Here is a 21,224-nt window from a genome sequence, read left to right as displayed (position 1 = left end):
ATGATTCCTTCAAGTTTATCATGTAAATAACTACCAAGTACATCTCCAATTTAGTACTCAAAAGTACAGTATAAACTGTCAAGTTGTATAGATTTTATATAACATGATTTAGATTTATTTCTAAATAGTAGAGGAACTAATAGAGTTTATCTTGCAACTTCATTAAACACTGCGATGATCAACGGTTTGATACCCATTCCCATTCTACCTGAATTTATCTCACTTTTTCCTCATACAAATCAAACACTTCTCAGGAGACCAAGAGAAGAAAACGTTGTTTCGGGTCATTCTTCATGAAATAATGTGTCTTCAAAATAAGTTATAAGTAAATAAGTTATTAGCGAGGGACATTTTATCTGTATTTTACTTTACTTCAACTGAATTTCTACAGAAGAAATTGGGTTTAAATAATAAAAGATTATAAATTTGGTAGAAATTAATATTCTACTCATAAAACTACAAGGCAAAATTAGCCTGTTATCGAAATATCTTGAGTATCTTGATCAGTTACGAAGTCCCTACAATATTTTTGCTTTTCTTCAAACTATTGAAACGGCTGAATTGGAGGGTTTGTATTAAGACGACCGTGCCAAGCTGTAGTGGAAGAGGGAAAGTGGTCCTTTGCGCTGAGCAGAGGTGGCCAGACAACTCGTTCCGGATCCGAGGAATGTATTCACGCCACCCGACCGGCCACTCAACATGGAACATGGCCTACATCTGTCTCTGCCCAACAGGCCACAGTCCTCTCTCTGCTCTCTGATCCCGTCACGGTGCCGTATCGGCAACACTGTACACAACACCAACTTCACTATTGTGGAGACAAGATGTAACACATACTGCTGTGAAAATGGAAATTAAATCAACACATAATCTGTTGGATTTATTGAGTTCAGGTAATAAAAGCCTTGTGAATACTTCTGTGATTCGCATGAGGGCAAAGCGACAGCAGAATTTTTAACCTGTGGTTATTACCTGATTGAAGATAATGTAACATGATATATCATAATGATGAAGTAATATAATACATAAGAACCGACAGTGCTTTAATTCAGGAATGATCTTCACATGGACCTGATCTTCACAAGGTCTGTGTGTGAAGACTAGACTTCGGCTTGCCAATACGTTTGGAAGATTCCGAGGAATGATTCAGATTTTTGTAAACATTTACGTTTATAAACATGTGTATGTCACATAAGAAAGGGAAGATAGAAATAAAATCAGTTGAATTGATGGATTTACCGTCTTCAGATAATGAAGATTATCAGTTGAATTGATAATAAAACAATGTGACTAGATAAAATTGAATGATACTAGTACTGTGGAAACAACAGTTCAGATGCAAAAAAGATGTTATAGTCATGAAATAAAATGAAAATTAAATCAGAACATGACCAGTGCAATTGATAAAACAATGAATCCAATAAATTTTGATAGTTATAGGTGGAGATGTACTGCTATGGAAGAAGACGAAAATTAAATCGTACTAAGAATTAAATTAGTTCCGCTGACAAAATTCCTACTTCATTTTGGAACATACTAAAAGCTTTAGTGGAAAAATTGAATGTAGGCATGCTTATTATATTTTTCAAGTAAATGTATTTATTGAAATGCAATCAATAAGTAGGGATTTACTACTGTAATGGGATTCAGTTCCTGATGCCCTCAAATATGTATATTTTAAAATAAATACTTATAATTATTACAAAAGTATTCATGAGATGATATAATGATTTGTGATTGTCAATAAATAAATACAATCATGGAGTCAGATTAGCTTCTCGTACAACAAATTCAATTGAACTACGGATGAGCAACTACGCCTAGTGCAATTCTACATTGGAATACCAGTTAAGTAGGAAGTTACTAGTGAGATGAGCCTTGTAATGCATGTGACAAGGAAGAAAGAAAGCCGGTGCTTCTCCGCACAGTGCACCAATGCCCTATGCTATGCCCAATGCCTGAGTCCGCCTCCCAATCAATATCCAGCGAGCACGTGCCTTTGTTTATGTGCCTCTACCCACGGCACGGGCAAACTACTTACACTGCACCATGCAATTTGTCTCCTCGCTTACTCTACACTTCAATTTCATCACATTAATTCATTCCATTAATTCGTCGCATGATTAATTAATCAACTCACACCGAAACTTGAGTGTGCACTTCGCAAAATTACTCCAAGATAAAACATCGAGCAGAGGGATTAGCGAAAAGGGTGGTTAGAATTTCAAGTTTTCAACACGACTGCTTACTTTCAATTTTTTATGAATATAGAATGTTTAATTACATTCCAAAAATTTGGGAAAGAGATCTAGATTATTGATCTTTGTTGGAGTATCTACAATAAAATATCGATTACATTGATTAGCCTGGGCTGGATCGTCGCAGCTTCAGTCTGCTATCGCTACACTGAGCATAATAGGTTCGATTCCTAGTTCGTCTAAAATTTAATATTTTCATAATACCTTAACTTACTACCCACTCACATTTCTTAAATTTATAAGGGTATCATAAAAATTAGCCACACACATTTTATAAAATTATGAGGAAATCGAATGATACAAAATTCATCTAAACTAGTTGAATTGATAGTTTATAGTAGATAGGAATAGTTAGGTTGATAGTTTATGGATTATAACTATGAGGTATTTGCAATATAACAATGAAGTGTTTGGAAATCAGACATCAATTTTAGATGGATGATTTCTCAATTTGAGCTATCCATTTTTACCTCAGCTCTTGTTCAATGTCCTCAAATGTGAGTCAAAGAAAGAGAGTTCAATGGAAATAGTTCCAGGAAACAAACTACTATAATACACTGCTGTATTGGAGTTTTATTGGAAACAAAGTGAAGAAAGAAGAAATTCCTCTCCACTATTCAATTTCCAAGTTGAGAACATAAACCACGCATTTTTTCCTTTTATCACTTACTTTAATTTTGGTTCAAACAATTTTGCCCATGTAACAACTAGGAAGTCTCCCAAACAGGACTCGAAATCAAACCAAGTGCATCTCCGGAATCTCATGTCATGATAACATCAACAGCAACAGCTGAGAAAGCCGTGATGCAAAGTTGGACTCCGTTCAAAACAATGACCTTGTTTTCCGGTGTGATGTTCCACTGCTTTCGACTATTATTGCAGGTTCACAGATGTTACATTTTTAGATACTCTCTGTTATGATTCTCAGCGGTCGCATATCTTTCTGCGGAACTGTTCAATGTATTGGATGTTGCATCCGGGAAGAAATTGGCCAATGGTAGAACACACAATGAGACAGTAGTTCTTGTAAACTGTGTATTGAATCAGATGAATAGCTAGTACTCTATTGATAACAATCATTGTTTTGTGTAAGTAAGCGATGGATTTCTGAAGGGAATAATTGAGATTGACAGGGGAGTCTACGAGTGAGAGGAAGATCTTTTTACTTCAATGCTTCAAATTGTTATTATGATGTTGATAAAATAAAATCTCCAGTATGATATTAGCAACTTCATAGCCAATATTAGCAGTGATAAGCAGATCTGTAGAAGATAGAACCTTTTCAAACATTTGGTTTCAATTGTATGTTAATGAATCACTATTTCTTAATTATTAAAGTTATTAATCTACAAACGTACACGGCAATAGAGTATATTTGATAATATTGTGAAATCTCAAACAATTCTCGATTAAGGTTGAGTAGCCTTTGGAGCAATCGGATCAGCACTACTAAAACAGTGCAATACATCAATCAATATTGTATCATAAAATAGAGAACATTGAAACAATATATTAGGTTAGTTGAAAACTTGATTGAGTGAATTATTGAACTATTCAATATACAAGTAACAATACAAAAATGAACTTTATTCTTGTTCGTTTGGAAATAGTATATTTCGCACCTAGAGCAGAAAATGAGATTTTTCCAGCTCGAAATCGGTTTTCAAGTCCGAGGCCGTAGGCCGAGGACTAGAAAAGATTGAGAGCTGGAAAAACATTTTGCCCGTGGTGCGAACGATATTTTTCGCCACACTACAGGTATTGCTGACAAAATAAATAAAGAATACAAAATAAAGAATACTCGTTAAGCTATCGTACCTATCTCTTGATTTTAGTGGTAGAAGACTTGCAGTCAGGATTTCAGATTCTTTTAAAATTTCACTTGGAATACCACAGTCATCTTCAAGCATTTTTGAAAATTCGGAATGCACTAATCAACAATAAATAATTGAATAAAACTGGTTGCGAAGCGAATCAGTTTGATCCGAAACTGGAACTAAAATCATGGCGACTTCAGCTTATTATGAAAGTGGACACTCGCCCGATCTAGCGGATGACTTATTAATAATAATTAGCGCGTTGTTTCCAGCCATAAGCGGCTGGAAAGAGACAACTTTCTGGCCTAGACCGGAAAAGAAACCCTTTTCTGACGTCGTCTGCAAACAAGGTCTTTCAGATCTACGTAGGGACTGGAAAACAGCTGCTTTCTGTGCAGTGTGGCGAAAATAAATTATTGGCACAATTATTTATTACTTGTACAAAAAAAAATTATAAGTTAACTAGAGGCGAGATGTGCAAATAATATGAGGATGAGTTGTACTTTATGAGTGTTGAATATCCAATCTCCAATCATGAGACCTAATAAATAGATTCGTAGTATAACCTTGTTAGTACTCTGTGATTGATTACGTGACAAAAACAAGCATATTCAGCAAAATTTAAATAATTTTTCAATCGTCTACAACCGAATTCAAGCATCAATTTGTCACGCAAAAATCAACTTTCTCTCGCATGTCAAATGAAAAGAAAAGACTGGGATTGAAAATGTGATAATAATGCCGAGAAAATGTTGCGTGCTGAGCAGATATGAAAAGCATTGGAATGTAACAAGTCAATTCCATTAGACGTGGGAAATATTAGAGATCAGAGCAGAGCAAAGCAAGGGAAGGCTAACCACATTTTTGAATCGTTATTACTGTAAATTCCTAAATTCTGATATTTCTTATTTCTAAAAATGAGATAAAGCTTCATAATATAATATTCTTCATAATACTCGGACTATAGCATAGGTGGTCTTGAGAAAAAAATCAACTTTATAGTTTCCTAGTCTGAAAGAAATTATATGACTTTCAGTTGTTTGTTGAGTTCAGGATTAAAATGATGAGCAAACTATGAATTTTTTTTTATTATTATTTCAACACGTAACACATTTGAAATGTGTATAAACTTGGGATGAGTTGTCCCAACCCTTAAAATCTTAGCTAAGTATGACTCCTCTCCAGAGCTTTCAACGCGATTTTTGATCTACAGTAGTATTTTCATAATCAATTATTGAACTGAGGAAAGCTTCAATCTTCAACAAACAAGTTTATCAGATGGAATCCGATTGATTGCTACAAGTACTGTATTTAGAATGAGTTTATAATGACAAATTTCAAAAATAATAGAAAATTATAATCATATCAAAGTTCAAACAATTGATAAATGTTTAATAAAAATTTTTTCAGGTTAGATAGTATGTTCAGGAATAGGTAAGGTATAGAATTCCTTGTGCTCTCCAAAAGTAGTCCTACAATATGAGTTATAACCTTATAATCATATTCATGATATTTGGTGAAATATGAATTTGGAAAGTCTTCTCAATGCTGAAAAAAGATGTCTCTCTTTAAGAGATCACTTCAATAAGTTCCGAGTATGGCCTGTTTGAAAACCCCCTCATTGAAATCGCAACAAAATTTCATGTAACGGAACATACTCTCCAGGCCATGAAAATGACATAACATTTCAATTTTGAGGTCCAATTCTATCGCACTATAAAGAATCGAAACGAGCAGCAGTTTCACATTTCAAACAGTTTTATAGCTGCACATCCAACTTGTTGAATGCTGGAGGGGCTGCTAAGAAAAGAGAAAAGACTGCAGATATCGACTAAAAGAAAGCCGTAGAAGACTTTGCAATGTGGAATTGGGGGTGAGACGACAGTAGTGTTGGTATTGCCAGATTCTCTAGAATCTAGCAAGTAGTCTATAGTCTGGTGGGATTGTTCAACTGCTGGTGCTTCTCAAGAGCTTCTTGTTGAAAGCCGAGAGGAGAAAGAGAAGCAGAAGGGAAGGTGTGAGGAGAGACGAGACAACATTGCCGATTCGATTTATAGAAATTGGAGAGAAGCCAATCACAGAAACAAATCTCGACTACAGTGCGTTTCTTTTTATTAACCGCTTATCGTTCATTTATTCTACCCTACATTTTTATTTCTTCGATGATCACTTTTGGCTTGCAACAAACAAAGAGATAGAGATCTTGTTTCACTACAAAGAGAAAGGATTGTCCTCATGTGAAATAATCTTCTTCTCCTCCCGGAGTATAACTGAAAAATGATATGGATTTATGGATAATTCCGAATACATACTGTATTCATACTCAATTTATTCTCCAATAATTTACTATGTTTCTGTATCTATGATTATTGCATTTTGACTGTTTCTACTCCACGCCCCTAAAATTAGTGAAAATTATTCAACTAAGTTCATATTCAATTGAATGTAATCTATTGAAATTTTATAGAATATAATATAATTGAATGAATTGAATGTAATCTATCGAAATTTTATTAGAAGTGTATTGCTATCATTGTAACAAGCATACTATTTTAGAAAGAAGTTACTCTAGTTTTCAGTTATCAAAACTGACAGAATGTTGCAAACAGGTCTAGTGCTGACTGCTATTGCACTCACTCCAAGGGCGACACTCTACAAACAGGAACAAGATCAGGTTAAGGCCATCCACATACACAACATAGATTGGCGAGCGGCACGGTAGCGCTCATACAAACGCACATTTCTTTCAACACTGATAACAGTCACATAATCTCAATTTTTTGAAGTAGAACAAGCTGGTCTAGACTGTGAGGGGAAACACTAAATTTACCAAACAAAAAGTATTACACATTATTCATTTTTCAAATTACAACAAAAAAAGAATAATTTATTCATTTAGCAAACACAGTCCACAGTAAGTTTTTTCTTAAAACTTATTTCAGGTTTTCTCCTCGAGATTTGAACAGTGATGAGACAGAGCTCGTAATTGAAGTGGAAGGTGCAAAACAAAATGAATTTTCGGAAATAATATAATTTATATAATCAAATTATAAAAACATTCATATTTCTTTTATTAGATCGATTTTGTCCGCATGGTTACAAAATTGTAAAAATATTTTATAAATTTGTTGTGGAGATAACGTAGTTAATGTAGTAATTTTAAGGATAATGTATATTACATTTGAAGATAACCTCAACTATAATATATAGCAATAATCGAATTACATTGTGATTTAAATTGAACACGTAAGGAGGTAGTGTGAATAGTACTAATATTTGAAGAGTTAACATACAGTGTTTGCTGAGCAATGTTAGAAATCTCACTTTCAATTCACAAGTGCTTGCAAATTACTTTTGAAAACAAGAATTGAATTTAACTGAAATGTTGTTATGCATTATTCAACATTGTTATGCATCAGCATTGCTAATCAAAATGAGCCTTCAATCATCAAAGCATATTGATTGCATTTGATGAAGAGCACATAATTTCACCATGAATAGAAATATTTATTTTAGTAACAAGTTTTAAAAACGTGATTTAGTAGCAAGCAATTATCTCACGTCCGAATAAAAATGTATACAATCCAGAAAACGCTTGAAAGTACGGTTCATTTTCAACAATAAAATTTTATATTCGCAAAATCAAACGTGTCTGAAAGTATAATTAATCGCGAATAACAATGGAATGGGATGCGCTGAGAATGATAATATTTGCCATATTACGTTAGCCTTGAAAACAATGAATCTTTTGAGCCGCATTAAACAATGCCCAGGCAATTTGAATGAAATGTCACTACCGCGCTTGAAGAATAGGCTACTTCTGAATTGGAATTATTTTATTGTAGAATATAGAATGAATGATAAATATTTCATTAATTCGAATCTCATTCAACTCTGGTGGATCTCTGAATGGTTGGGAATAGGCAACAGAGGCGTAAAGAGTCAAGTCGGATCCCCATATAAAATGTTGCACGATTTCAATCAGGAAATATTTTCAAAGAGCGTTGATGATAATAATGATTGGATGAATTCCTAAGTAACAAATTAGACTTACGATTGAAGAAAAAACGCTATGAAGATATCAAACATAAATGAATACAGTGTAGTAGACTATTGACATGATTTTTTTATTACTTTTTCATTTGATGAAGTACTCATTAATATTATAAGAGAATTGACTGTTGAATTTTCTAAAGGATGCACAGATGGAAAGCATCAATAAGCTGCTAGTATTTGAGGAAGTTTTCAACTTGATTCCATATTTTTTACTTTAGACTGACAATTTAGTTTGAGACATAATAGGAGACAATGATGTTTTCAACAAGAGTAAGAAAATTATTGCACTGATATTTACGAACTTCCAATTTCAAAACAACGGAGGTTTTGAAGAAGTATAACAGTTATTTTTGAAAAGCTTACACTTATTACGGTGTTAACAGATGCAGAACTTTCAAAATAGAAATCATTTGTGTCGCCTCAAATGCCAAGAGACAAGAATATAGAACAAATCTATTTCTGGAATTCTAATAAAAACACACATCTATTTTGAATTTCAATAAGGCCTACGTCCTTTTTGCACGAAAGCCACTACAGCAAAGAGATGGTGGGAGGAAGCAGGGAAATAACCTACACTTCTGGAAAGGTTGCCCTATTACCAAAGCACACACTGAGTTCTATCAACAGAAATTGGTAGCGTTTACAGTAGAGATACTATCTGGGGTAAGACGTCACGCTATTTTCCCAGGCCTACAGCAGATTTCCATGTATGGTTATTTCAAATTACTTTTCTGAATTTGGAAGAGATAATGCTGAGGCCACATACCGTATTGTGGAACCCATACCTTACAAATGGAGGGGTCCGGCTCATAAAACGTACCTGAAAAAATGAAAATAATGAGGTTGATTTATGAACCAATCTAATCCTATTTTAATATTATGGATTCCAATACATAGGCCAAAAGCCGGTTAAATTTGAATCGTGATTAATTTGACGAGAACCAATCAGAGAAGGCCTTTTTGATAAGACGGCTTCTCTGATTGGTTATCATGGAATTTATCACGATTAAAATTTAACCGGCTTTTGTGCAACAACAAATAAAATGTAAATGTGGTCATGCGTCCACCTACGAAAAAACATTCTGTAGATTGAAAGAAATATTGAAAGAAACTTCTCACAAAAAATATCGTACTTTTATCAAGAATGATTGGAAGAGAATGAAAGCAAATTCGGCATCCCTTGCACAAAATTCGCAAGCGACTTGAAGATTGCCGACTTCCTTTCCACTTCATTCGTCTTCGTCTACACTTCAATCCCATTTCAGGTCGATGTTCGTTGGTCGTTCAACCAACTAGCAATTATCTACTTTTTCTTTTTATTCAATCCCACTCATCTTGTACGATTTCGCTGGTTTCGTCTCTTATATTGCAACAACGCCGCCATTGCCTGGATATTCTCATCTTCTATTTTATTGTGTCTTACCAACATTTATTATTCACATTCCTTCTCTCTTATCTTCATCAACAATTTTGTTATATATTTGTTTTCTTCCACGCTATCCCCACCCAAACTCAAATTTTGATGTGAGTTTCACTTGTATAGATTTCTTCTTTCTCTTTCTCCACATGTTCAATTCTCTATATATTATTATCTACTCCTCCATTTCTTAATTACGAAAATTTCCCACTCTTTTATAGTCTCTCCTTCTAAAAGCTTTTACACCTTTCTTCTTTCATTTGAATTTACTTTTCTTGCCACTTCTCCCTCCGTCAAAATATTTTACTACTTCTCAATTCCATCTACATCCTCTCCTCTTTTCGGTTTTTCTTTCATCATTACTTTTTCCCTCATTCAATTCCACATAAACTTATCTCTTCACACAAATCCTTTACTCTTTCTCGTACATTACTCTTCTCTCCAATCATTTTTGGCTCCTCCGACAACAATCTGGTTTCTCTGAACAAATAAACTCTAGTACACTGAACCGTCTCTCCCCAATGAGTTCTGCATTTCATCTCTTTCAGATCTTACGTTTTTCTTCCTCTTTCCCAATTCTCTTTCATTCAACCCTTCATCCTATTCGCTTCAACACAATCTTCCTATATACTAGATACTCTGAAATCGAGTTGCACCTCCAGTATTTCTTCTCTTCCCTATCCTCATCCTTTGTCCACTATCTCTTCTCTCCTCTTATTTAGCTCTCCAGTCTGGTTAGGTTGGTCTGGCGTAGGTGGTCTTGTTCGCCTGTCATCCAAGAGTGGTTATCCACTTGAAGCACTACACCAATCATTCGAGCTCTCCACCTGTATTTATCCATTCTCGACGAGCATTCAGCCGGCAAACATTCTGCTTTGTTTTATTTCTTTATCCAATCACCTTCGTCTAGCTTGCTTGCAGCATGTGTACTGGGCTGTCCGAAAGCTATCTATTTCAGTTTATTTCAACTGCGAGAGACATGCGAGTGAGAATGGAGATTATCGTTTATGTTAGTGATAATTATAGACGGAGAAGGAGACTCACTAGTCACTCACAATTACGCTGTCAATATAAAACACCATGTAGCTTTATTAAGTTGAACGCATCAAATATTAGGGATACAGAGACATGATAGAAATGTCTTATGAGGTTATAAGGAGAATTATTGAATTATTGTAGTCTAATATCAACGAACTACTCTTGAATTCTTATGTTATTCCAAACAGGTTTTCTAAGTGTATAAACACATTACCTTCTATCAGAACAAAACCAAGGAGATTAAATTACCTTCAAACAATGAAATATTTCCTATTTTGAGAATTTAATGAAGTGCAATAGTGAACTAATAAAAAATAGAGCTGATTAATAGATGAATGAAACATACTGATTTATAGAAGTACCAGTCCCTCTATGAAAGGGTATAGTTGTTTCAATTCACTTAGTTGTTTTGCAGTATTTCATATTAGTTTAAAAATGAAAAGTATTAAAGGTTGAATTATAATAGTTTTTTATCACAATGGGATAGGCCCTTATTTATTGAAGAAATTCCCTTTCGGGTTTTTTTAACTTATTTAATTGAATGCATGTTTTCACAAGGAGAAAGTTTTAGTTTTAATGTAGAACAATTATAAGAAATGGATCAATTCACACAAAAAAGACAATAATTAGTAAACTGATATTAAAACATCAGTTTTGAATTATTAATATCATCCATGTTTAAACTAATAAAATTGTACAGATTCAGTTACATATAACAGAAATGCGTACAATTATAATAGCATTACGTCGTAGTGGTTGTATCCATTGTTGGCGTTATATTAGCGCGTATGATAGGGGGCTCATTGATATCGCGAAACAAGCGGCCAATACACACGGCAAAAGTTACTCGTGCGATCCGCGTTGGGTGGGTGAGGGGTTGTTGCGAACAAGTAGGGGATGAAGCACGATCAAGAGAGCAGGAGGAGGAGAAAGAAGAGGAGGCGGCGAGGTGGTTATCGAATGCCGTCGAGTGGTGGTGGGGGTAGCGCTGTGACCTTGACACAGTTATAATCGGTGAATGTGGAGCAGCCTCTTCACAGCTTTGCCACCCTCCGCGTTTCAACAACTCCTTTCTCTCTCACTCTCTCTCCTTCCCTCAAGCGGCTCTCAATACGCGTTGCACCGATTCTGGTCACAAAAACGTTGCACTGGACCTGTTGAAATGGTCTTCGGTGGCTTATCACAGAAATATGTACTGTATGACTCCGGTTTTTACGAATTCCAGAGTGATTTTTGAACTTAACTCCAGTGAACCCTGAATGTATCTGTTTTTTACGAATTCCAAAGGGTTTTTTGAGCTTCAATTGATAACTGATTTGATTTGGTACTGATTTGTTAATGATACTGAAGGATTTGGAGATAATGTTGACAAATTTGTCAAAGATAAGTCAATTATCATGGTAATAATATTGATGAGGTTACCAGAGGTTTGATGGGAATTAGGTTGATCAGAATTACAGTATGTTGAAAACTATATCGAAGAAATTGATATATCATCCATCACCTACTATATAAATATAATCAAACTACATTTAATTTTAAACATATTGAAAATTTAAACATATAATCAACACTCTAAATTTAATGTATTACTAATACACTTGCTCTAGAACATGGGTCTCCCATAGTTGAGTAGGTTAATTTCCGAAAAAATGCAATTTATTTATATTTCTAGTAAATTGTATATATTGTATTTTTGAATAATATGTACATTTTATTGATTACATTGCTTATTTGTATATTTGTATAATCACTGACAAGGCTTGTATCTATGATATAACGTATTGATAAATTTTCTTATTTCATGGAAATGAATAATAAAAGGGTAAGATGTTTTTTTGTTTCAAGAGAATAAATACACCACATCATATAATAATGTTCTTATTGATTGGGAAACAAAATATGTCTAATCACCTTGTAGAGCTTGTGTTTCGCACTTAGCAGCCTTTTAAAAATAAAATATTCCCCAATGTCTCCAATTACGCAATATTTATAGCTCTACAGTTGTTATTCATTGCGAAAACGTTTGCTCAAATAAAGGTCATTGATTTCTGTCAATTTCTATAGAACGATTTGAAAATACTATTCAAATATCTTTCAGCAAGAAGCCTGACATCCTAGATGGATAGTTATTTTGAAAGACTAGAAAAAGACTGAACATGATGATGTCTGGAGCGATGCAGACTACAAAAACGAGAAAGATGCTCGTGGAAAAATGTCCTAAATTGGGAAAGTTAAGCATTTTTCTGTACAATCTGACCTGCGAGTTACTGAAGATGTCATTAGTCAGACTTTCAAGCTGTATTGTGGTTACTAATGATAGTGAAGTCAAATTGGAATACTGTATTTGTGTAGACGGTAATTTTATTGCAACCTAACCTAACTACCAATTACGGTAGCATCATTCAACAATAAAGCTATAAGCTTTTTCAAAATAGTCTATCAAAAGACGAATTCTACCAATAACCAATAAGTCATAAGTCCCAGACAGGTCAAATACCTCGTGTCATTGGTTAGAAGGATAAAAGAGTGAGTACTTTGAGGAAAAGTGATTGGAGGAATGATTGCGCGTGGCGAGATATCAGACCCAATTTGCCAGTGCAAATTGATAAACTCAAAGTGCTCGCGAACATGAGCAGGAGGAAGAGGAGGAAATAGGAGAGGCAATAGGAATGAGATGAGATACGAGAATAACAGAACAGCGTGAGAAAGTAAGAGATCTAGAGTTGTATTAGACTAGATAGATTAGAAATAGAGATTAGATTATAGTTATAACAGAGTAAAGATAGTAAAAGAACGGGAAGAAAGAGAGAGGATGTAAAACTCCACTAGATACGATAAAATTAAGAGAAAATTATAAGAGGGAGAAATTGAGGAGGGCAAAAAGGTGAATAAAATAAACACGAGACGATAGAAGAGAATTTGAATCTGCAACGAGAATTTGTATTTGAAAAGAAAATATGAAGGAGCATGCATTAAAAGATGGAAAACAAAGGAAAAATGGAGAGGGAAACATGAGTAAGAATAAGAGTGAAAGTACTAATAATAAGAGAGAAAATGACTTTAAAAGAGTTGAGAAAATGTAAAAGACAGATACAGTTATTTATGAGAAATTAAAGAAGAAAATAATTAAAAGCATTACATAGGTACTTCACATACGGAAGTGATGATTAAGTGAGATGACAAAGGGAAGAAGAATAATAAAAAATAGAACATGAAAGAGACAATAACTTGAAGAGGAAATAAACAAGGACATCGAATATATAAGAGGGAGATTATAAATGTCATACAGAACAACATAAGTACAATGCAGAAAGGTGCAAATGTCTAGTTAGTGTATACCGTCCTGAGTGCACGTGGAGAGAATGAATAGAAGAAAAGAAGGAGAAAAAGAAGGGAATTGGAAAAGAAGAAGAAAAATCAGAGGATCTAGAGGAGTGAAGAAATGTTATCCGGTAGTTTCATGTAGGATGGTACCTGAGTGAAAATGCTCAGAATACGACAACAAGGAAGAGAACAGAGGACGATAAGGAGGAGCAAGACGACGAAGAGGAGACAACAGGAAGAGAGGAGGAGGAGGAGGTGGAGGTGGAAGGATACGAGGTGGATTTGTGTGGAGGTGGTGAACTACTCTTACAGTGCCGGTCAATTTGTAGGGGCATTTTAATCCGACCACCCCCAGCCGTCAATCGCCGAGGGCGGGCGTGCGCACTTGGGGGCGGCTGCTCTCTCGGCTGTCGTCGTCGTCTTGTATCGACCCAGCCAACCACCCCGCGGGCGGCAAGCGGCGGCACCCTATCCTCTCTGCCCCCAGCAGCTCACTTCTAATCACTCCAAACGTAATCCGCTTTTACTCGTCTGTTAACGCGGCGACTTCTTTGTTTTTCGCACCGGCTCACTTTTCAGCTGCGTTCCTCGCCAAGCCAAAAAATCAACTCATTAAGCTCTGCCAAACGCAAACGCCAGTCTCTCTATCATTACAAATCAGTGAGGATTATCTATCGAATGCTCGGCCAAACGCTTATTACCATCGCTCTTCATCTGGAGTATTATTACGCTACACAAAGACACATTTTATTAGAAGTAATACATATTTCAAACACAAAACAATTTTTTTAATTCATAAACGCAATAACCTTTTAGAAAATAGAATAAACATTTGTTCCAATTTTTTCTTGGGCTGGAATTATATTTTCCAGTGACTCTCTTATATTTATTCCCAAAAATGTTTATTTCCCAAAAAAACTAAAACTACAACATCAATTACACAAAATATTAGATAAATTACAATATTACATACAATAGTTATATTACATACAATAGTTAGTTACAAAAAATTCTTATAATGTGTCCTCTACTTGTTTAGTTTTTTCTGTGTGGAAATTGACCAACTCCACTATGGCGTACCATGTTCTAGAGTAGGTTTTGTTGTTTTTTTTGTGCGTATTATTAATTAGTTAGTGTTTAGTAAGTCATTAGGTGGTTAGTTGTTGTTTGAAAATAACATAATATATTATGAAGATAAACTTTCTAACTTGTTATTTAAATATCAACAAGCGAATGGGAAATAAATATATACAATTTCGTTGAAGTATTATTAATCACTTAGAAAATTAATCTATAATATAATAAAGGGAATAATTGGCTTATACACGTACGGGATAGGAAATTCACAAATGAGGCATCACCACGTCTAAACTACTAGACTGATTGACTTGAAATTTTGCATATTGATTCTTAATTTACAGAAGATTGTTATAGGACCATTTTCAATTCTTCAAGACTTCAGTAGGTCAAGTTTTTAATTAGACCCTTGCGGAGCATGGGTTACAAGTTAGTTTTTAATGAATGAGACACCGAAAAATAAACCAACATTATAATGTCTAAAGATTATGGGTTTTCAATCACACTATAGTTTTATTTTTGTGTTTTGAATTTTAGTTTTAAAAATTAATATCAAGGAAAAAAAATATTGAAAGAAGTGAAAAACAGACTTTGCTTCCTAAACTTGCAGGAAATGTTGGATGTTTGCAAGTTTCTTCAATTAGAATTAATCTGTTTTTTGTATGTAAAATTAATTGAATTTGAGGTAGCAGCCTCTGACATCAACCAGAAAATTCGGTAGTCAAAGTCTAGACCTAACCTACCCTAACGACCGAGGGAAGTGGAATGATCTGGAGAATCCAGCACAATGACCGATTTATTATTACTACATTATTTATTATTAGGACCGATTTAGCACTACAAACGAATCAATCGATACTACAACTGCAAAAGTGAACGTGATTTTCGAAAGTGAATTATTGACACGAGGAATAGAACAGAAATAGATTATGCCGTTGAGTAGCTCTCAAATTCGCGCATCAATAAATTAAAACGAGAATTGTTGAAGAGTAGAGGAAAGGGGATACAAATATAATTGCAGTAATAGACACCAATGAAAGTGAAGCCACAGTATTGAACTTCACATTGGAAACAAATTGATTTTCATGGAATTATCTTACATTTTATTAGGAGAGGAGAGGCGAGAAACACAGTGCTTGACCACTGGTGATTCCGAGAATTCACGAGTGGTATAAATTGAGCCAATATCAATGAAGAAGATATTTTACTGAATTCCTGAATGGGGAAGGAAACAGCCACTCTGCTGATATAAATTCAACACTAATTTCCCCGTTTCATTTCCGCAACGAATTCTTATTCATTTTATTCATAAAATCAAATTTATTCAATGAGGCTGTTTGTAAAAACTCCAGCCAACATTCTTTGCAATAGACAACGTTTTTAAAGTTTGTTTCAACAGAAGTAAATATTTCTCACAATTATCTCGTCGATTTTTTCGACTATAAAATTTAAGAAATGAATTTATGAGAGCATTCTCCGCTATAATCACGACAAGTTTTCCAAGTTTACTACAACAATATTATACATATTTTTCACAATAATCACCTTGAATTCTTCAACTATAATTTAGGAGATTATGAACATTCTTTGCAATGATCAAGTCAAATTTCCCAACTGTATTTTACCAAAGTGTGAACATTCTTCAAGATAATCATGTCAATTTTCCAAGTTCATTTCACAAACACACAATAACTAATTCTCAAGCGCTGTTGCTGTTTTGAAAATATTGCAGACAAATGCAGGTGAATAAAGTGAGATGATAATATTAACGCACACATTGATTTTTGACAGAGAAGTTGACTTGTCAACGAGCAATGACCTTGTGAGCAAGCAGTAATAATAATGACCTGTAGAAAGCAAGCGTCTTATCTCTAAAAGATAATGAACGACTACAATTAACACTAGCCTATACTGTTTGTCCAACGACATAGTTCCGTGTTAATTTCAACAATGCAGTATAACAGAATCGTGTTCATTTCGAAAACTTCATTTCAATAAAATCACAATCACTAGAGATAGAATGATTATTGGATTACAAGAGCAATCTGCTTAATACTTACACTACCGAAACTCTTTCGATTTCCCTTAAGATTTTCTTGACTATTTATGAAAAGATGCAGATTAAAGAAATACAGAAATTAAAGAATTAATAATAAGGGTAATTTTTTCCGTAAATGTTGAACTGAAAGTCTAGTTTAAAGAATCAGCTGTTCATTTGAAACACATAATCGCTTATATTAAGCGAGCAATTTCTGTAAATATATCAATCTGGTTATTTATATATCTGGTTATTTAAGTCCAACGGATCTCGAAAACGGCTCTAACGATTTTCACGAAATTTGGAACATAGTAGGTTTATGATATAATAATACGATTGCACTAGGGCTCATCCTGGGAAAACTCGCTGAAGGACATGAAAAGGATAATAATTATTCATCCTTAGAAAAACAGATGAAAATTTCGTCGTCAGTCGATAACAGAAGATGCGAGTGCTGTGTGGAAGAGAGACAGAATTATGTTCAGCTGTTAAACTATTTGGAAATTTAAAAAATCTTCATTTGCAATCAATCAGCTTTTCACTCGAGAAAAATTATTTAAAAATTTTAATCGACTAGATCAAAATAATCTGATTTGTTGACATTATATGGAATGTCATTCTAAATTAGAGTTTCTGAATTTTCAAATTTAATTAGGCCTATTATTTTACAGTTTTTAAAGTTATTCTTAAGTGTTATTCTGTTATTAAATTTGGTTTGTAAACAATCTAAATTGGAACTTTTCTATTTTCAAATGTTTGGACTGAAAATTTAACCTGAATTCAAGTTTATGGAACATAACCTACTTTTTGAAATATTTAGTGTATAAATCAAAATTCGGGGAAGAAACAGTTTTGGGCCGTGCCTGTTAGACCTTCCCCAATCATTTTGAAGAATTATTGTGTTCTGTTTATCAATAAATAACGAGCGAAGCTCGTTGCCCCGATATTAATGAATTGAACCATGCATTAATTGAAAGAATTTTTAATAGTTGGAAAAGAACTTTGAGAAAAGCGACCCTCGATGTAAAGTAATTCCAAATATATGATATTGATTTTTTTGAAGACTATTGAAAAATCATTGTTTTCATGGAAAATCTCTACCTCCTTCGAAATATTCTAATAACAACAGTTTAGACAAGAATTTACAGGTACAAGGAACAATAATTATTTATGTGTATTGTCATCGAACATTTGATTCTCTTCGCCCTCAATTAACTCACTTCAGAGAATGATATAAATCGAAAGATAAGAGTGCTAGTGTTGAATAAACACCTGTTTGACATTTCTGACAGTGATCAGCAGCATAAGGATTCCATTGAACGGGTAAACACACTTCGATTAACAGCCGTCAAGGGTAATAGGCTGCTGCTTATCGACAACGTTAATCGGCGATCATGTCAGCAGGCGTCAAAGTCAGAGAGTTGGAGAGAGGTGAGAGTGCAAAAAGGAAGAAAAGAGTGGGCACCGAAAATATGAATGAATAAATTAGTGCCGATTACAGGCGAAGGCAATGAGAGAAACCGACCTCTGCTACCCGAATTAAAAATGAAAAGACTAACGTTAATAATGGATGGGGTGGGAACGGGTGATGAAAGGGAGGATGAGGAGGAGGATAAGAAGAGGAGGGTTCATTTTGCAACGTCTGCTCACAATCGATACCCACGCCTTCTTATATTCACACAGACCACAACGCGAACGCGCGCCCTGTAGTCAATGATACAGCCAAAAGAAAGGAAAGCCGAGCTCCGTGCTTACACTTTGCGTCGAGATTTTCCACGCCGGAATTCCCTATTTTGAAAACGTACTACCAAGTATGAACGTCTTCAACTTTTCTATTCACATTTTATCGTGTCAAGGAATATATTATGTGACAATAATTATACAATTTAATTTGAACTATCATTTTAAACAAACAAAATAGTATTGTAATAATAATTGACTTTCAATATTGAATGAATAAATTTGAAAGCTTCACTCTCCGTGATTTTCTCTTATTATTTAAGGATCAAAACATCCGTTGTAATTGATCATTCCTATAATACGAGGAGTGGTTGCTTAATCCTCGGTTACCAGGCACATAGACTAACCCTTCTGAAGAAAGGCCCACACTATTGCGCAATAAAAATTATAAATAGACTCCCCCATAATTTTATAGTATATTTCGCACCTAGAGCAGAAAAACATGATTTTGTCAGCATTCCTCATATATAACATCAATTTGCTTCCTATTAAATCAATACAGACAGTATGAAGTGAATCTGAATATAGGTAACACCTACAAGTGTTAGCGCAGTTGCCCGTGGTGCGAACGCTATTTTTCGCCACACACAAAAATAAACTATATATATATGAGAATAGTTGTTTACTAAGCAATTCCGAAAGCAGAAGTGGAAGGTGATAGCTCTAGCAAATCTGAGGTAATCTGAATATCAGGGAATTGTCCATGTATTTTTATTTTTTATTCTGATTTGTCTAAATAACCTAAAAGATGATGTTCAATTATGTGGGAGGTTGAGTTTATACTTTTTTATTCTTTCAAATGACAATAAGATAATATTATTATAAATGTTTTAATTATTGAATAATGAACACAAATAATGGAACGTTTTTTTTATCAGCTGTTTTTTGATCACCTTTCTTAGTTCCATGTTAGCGGCTGGAAAGGGTACTCTTTCCGGCCTAGGCCGGAAAGAAACCTGTTCTGACGTCAGACGAGAGTCGTCTGCAAACAATGTCTTTCAGATCTACGTAGGGACTGGAAAACAGCTGCTTTCTGTGCAGTGTGGCGAAAAAGATTTTTCCAACTTTTCAAAGATGGACGGAAGGATAAGGGAAGTTCTGTTAGAAAGAGCGCCTTACACACTGGATGAATGTGTGGATGTTTTGAGGGAAGAAAATTACATATCATAGAATTATTACAAAATAAAAATTTCCTCTAAATCAACTGAAATTAATCGATTTCTTCCAGGGGGTGCTCCTAGAGGCAGTGTTTTTTCTTTGACGTCTCCTCCTTGCACTATTGTATATTCAATATGAATACTCGTGTTATTTCCTCAATGCACAGATGTAGGCAATGATCCATAACAAGACGCAAGATTTCTCCAATAGGCTACAAAAGACTTATGAAGAAATTTGCTCGGGAATTCCTCAACAACTACGTTACACTTTGTAAGATGCATCTTCTCCCCGTCTGGAGAAGAAGACCAGCTATAACGAGCAACGAAACAGGTGAGAGGAGAAGAAGAATGCAAGGAAGAGAAACACGACAATAATTGTGAGAGGAGGAGGAGGAGGAGAGAGAGCAAGCATGGTTGAAAGAAGTTCAAAGACCCTGTGCCAGTTGGGACGAGTAGCAAGCAGCGGGAAACAAAGAAGCAAGACACCTCAAATGCAGTGCAGCTTGGCGGTAACCTAGGTAAACACGAATAAAGCTTACATCCATTATACAGGGATCTTCCAAATCAAAAGAAAACTCATATTGAACTTTGTATCAGTGACAGCAACCAAAGGAATGGGTGCTACTACCCCGACAATCTATCCAAGCGTATCTCTTGAAACAGGGAGGTATAATCACTTCATTTTACAGGGGAAAATATATGAATATTTTTATTCGAACAGGAACGAATCGAGGAGATACTTCCCTATGTTTGATAATATGATTGATAAATCAGTACAATCAAATTAACGACATAGATTTATTCAAAATTATTGTAATACAAATATGAGAACAGAGATATGATATAACCAAAATTGACTATTCAATTCATTCATTCTTTGGTGATGCTTAGCAAACAATTACTTGAAGTAATTTATCTCAAGAATTTGATCCTCTATCACGGGGATTTTCTTATATGAGAAGTCTTCTTCAAATATTGTTTACGTGTTTCTGTTATACTTGTAGGCTACACTGTTCATGAATAAAAACCCAAACTTGAGTTTCAATAGTGAATCTATCCTCATTGTATACTTGAACGATCTGTAATTATGTCGGAAATCATCAATTAGTTCATAAGGACGTTTTTTTGTGAGTGAGCATTTCTAGAGGCACTTGAGATTCCCCTTGGCTCTGCCAGCAGACAGTTGTTCAACAAGTGCCTTTGGAATCTAATTCATTCAACAAGTGCAGAGCAACACCATTCCTCCACTGCAATCGCTTTTTCATTAGAATGTTCGTCTGTGTTCCAATAACAAAGTTC

General features: G+C 34.6%; 1 protein-coding gene across 4 annotated transcripts in view; it reads right to left on the bottom strand.

Moving 5' to 3' along the window:
* LOC111056823 (mediator of RNA polymerase II transcription subunit 13) overlaps window positions 1-21,224 on the bottom strand; it is a 117,472-nt gene that overhangs the window by 85,548 nt on the left and 10,700 nt on the right. The window lies entirely within an intron of this gene.

This window comes from Nilaparvata lugens, chromosome 10 (genome assembly GCF_014356525.2).
Source record: "Nilaparvata lugens isolate BPH chromosome 10, ASM1435652v1, whole genome shotgun sequence".
NCBI classification, from domain to species: Eukaryota; Metazoa; Arthropoda; class Insecta; order Hemiptera; family Delphacidae; genus Nilaparvata; species Nilaparvata lugens.
This window is presented reverse-complemented; position numbering and strand designations above follow the sequence as displayed.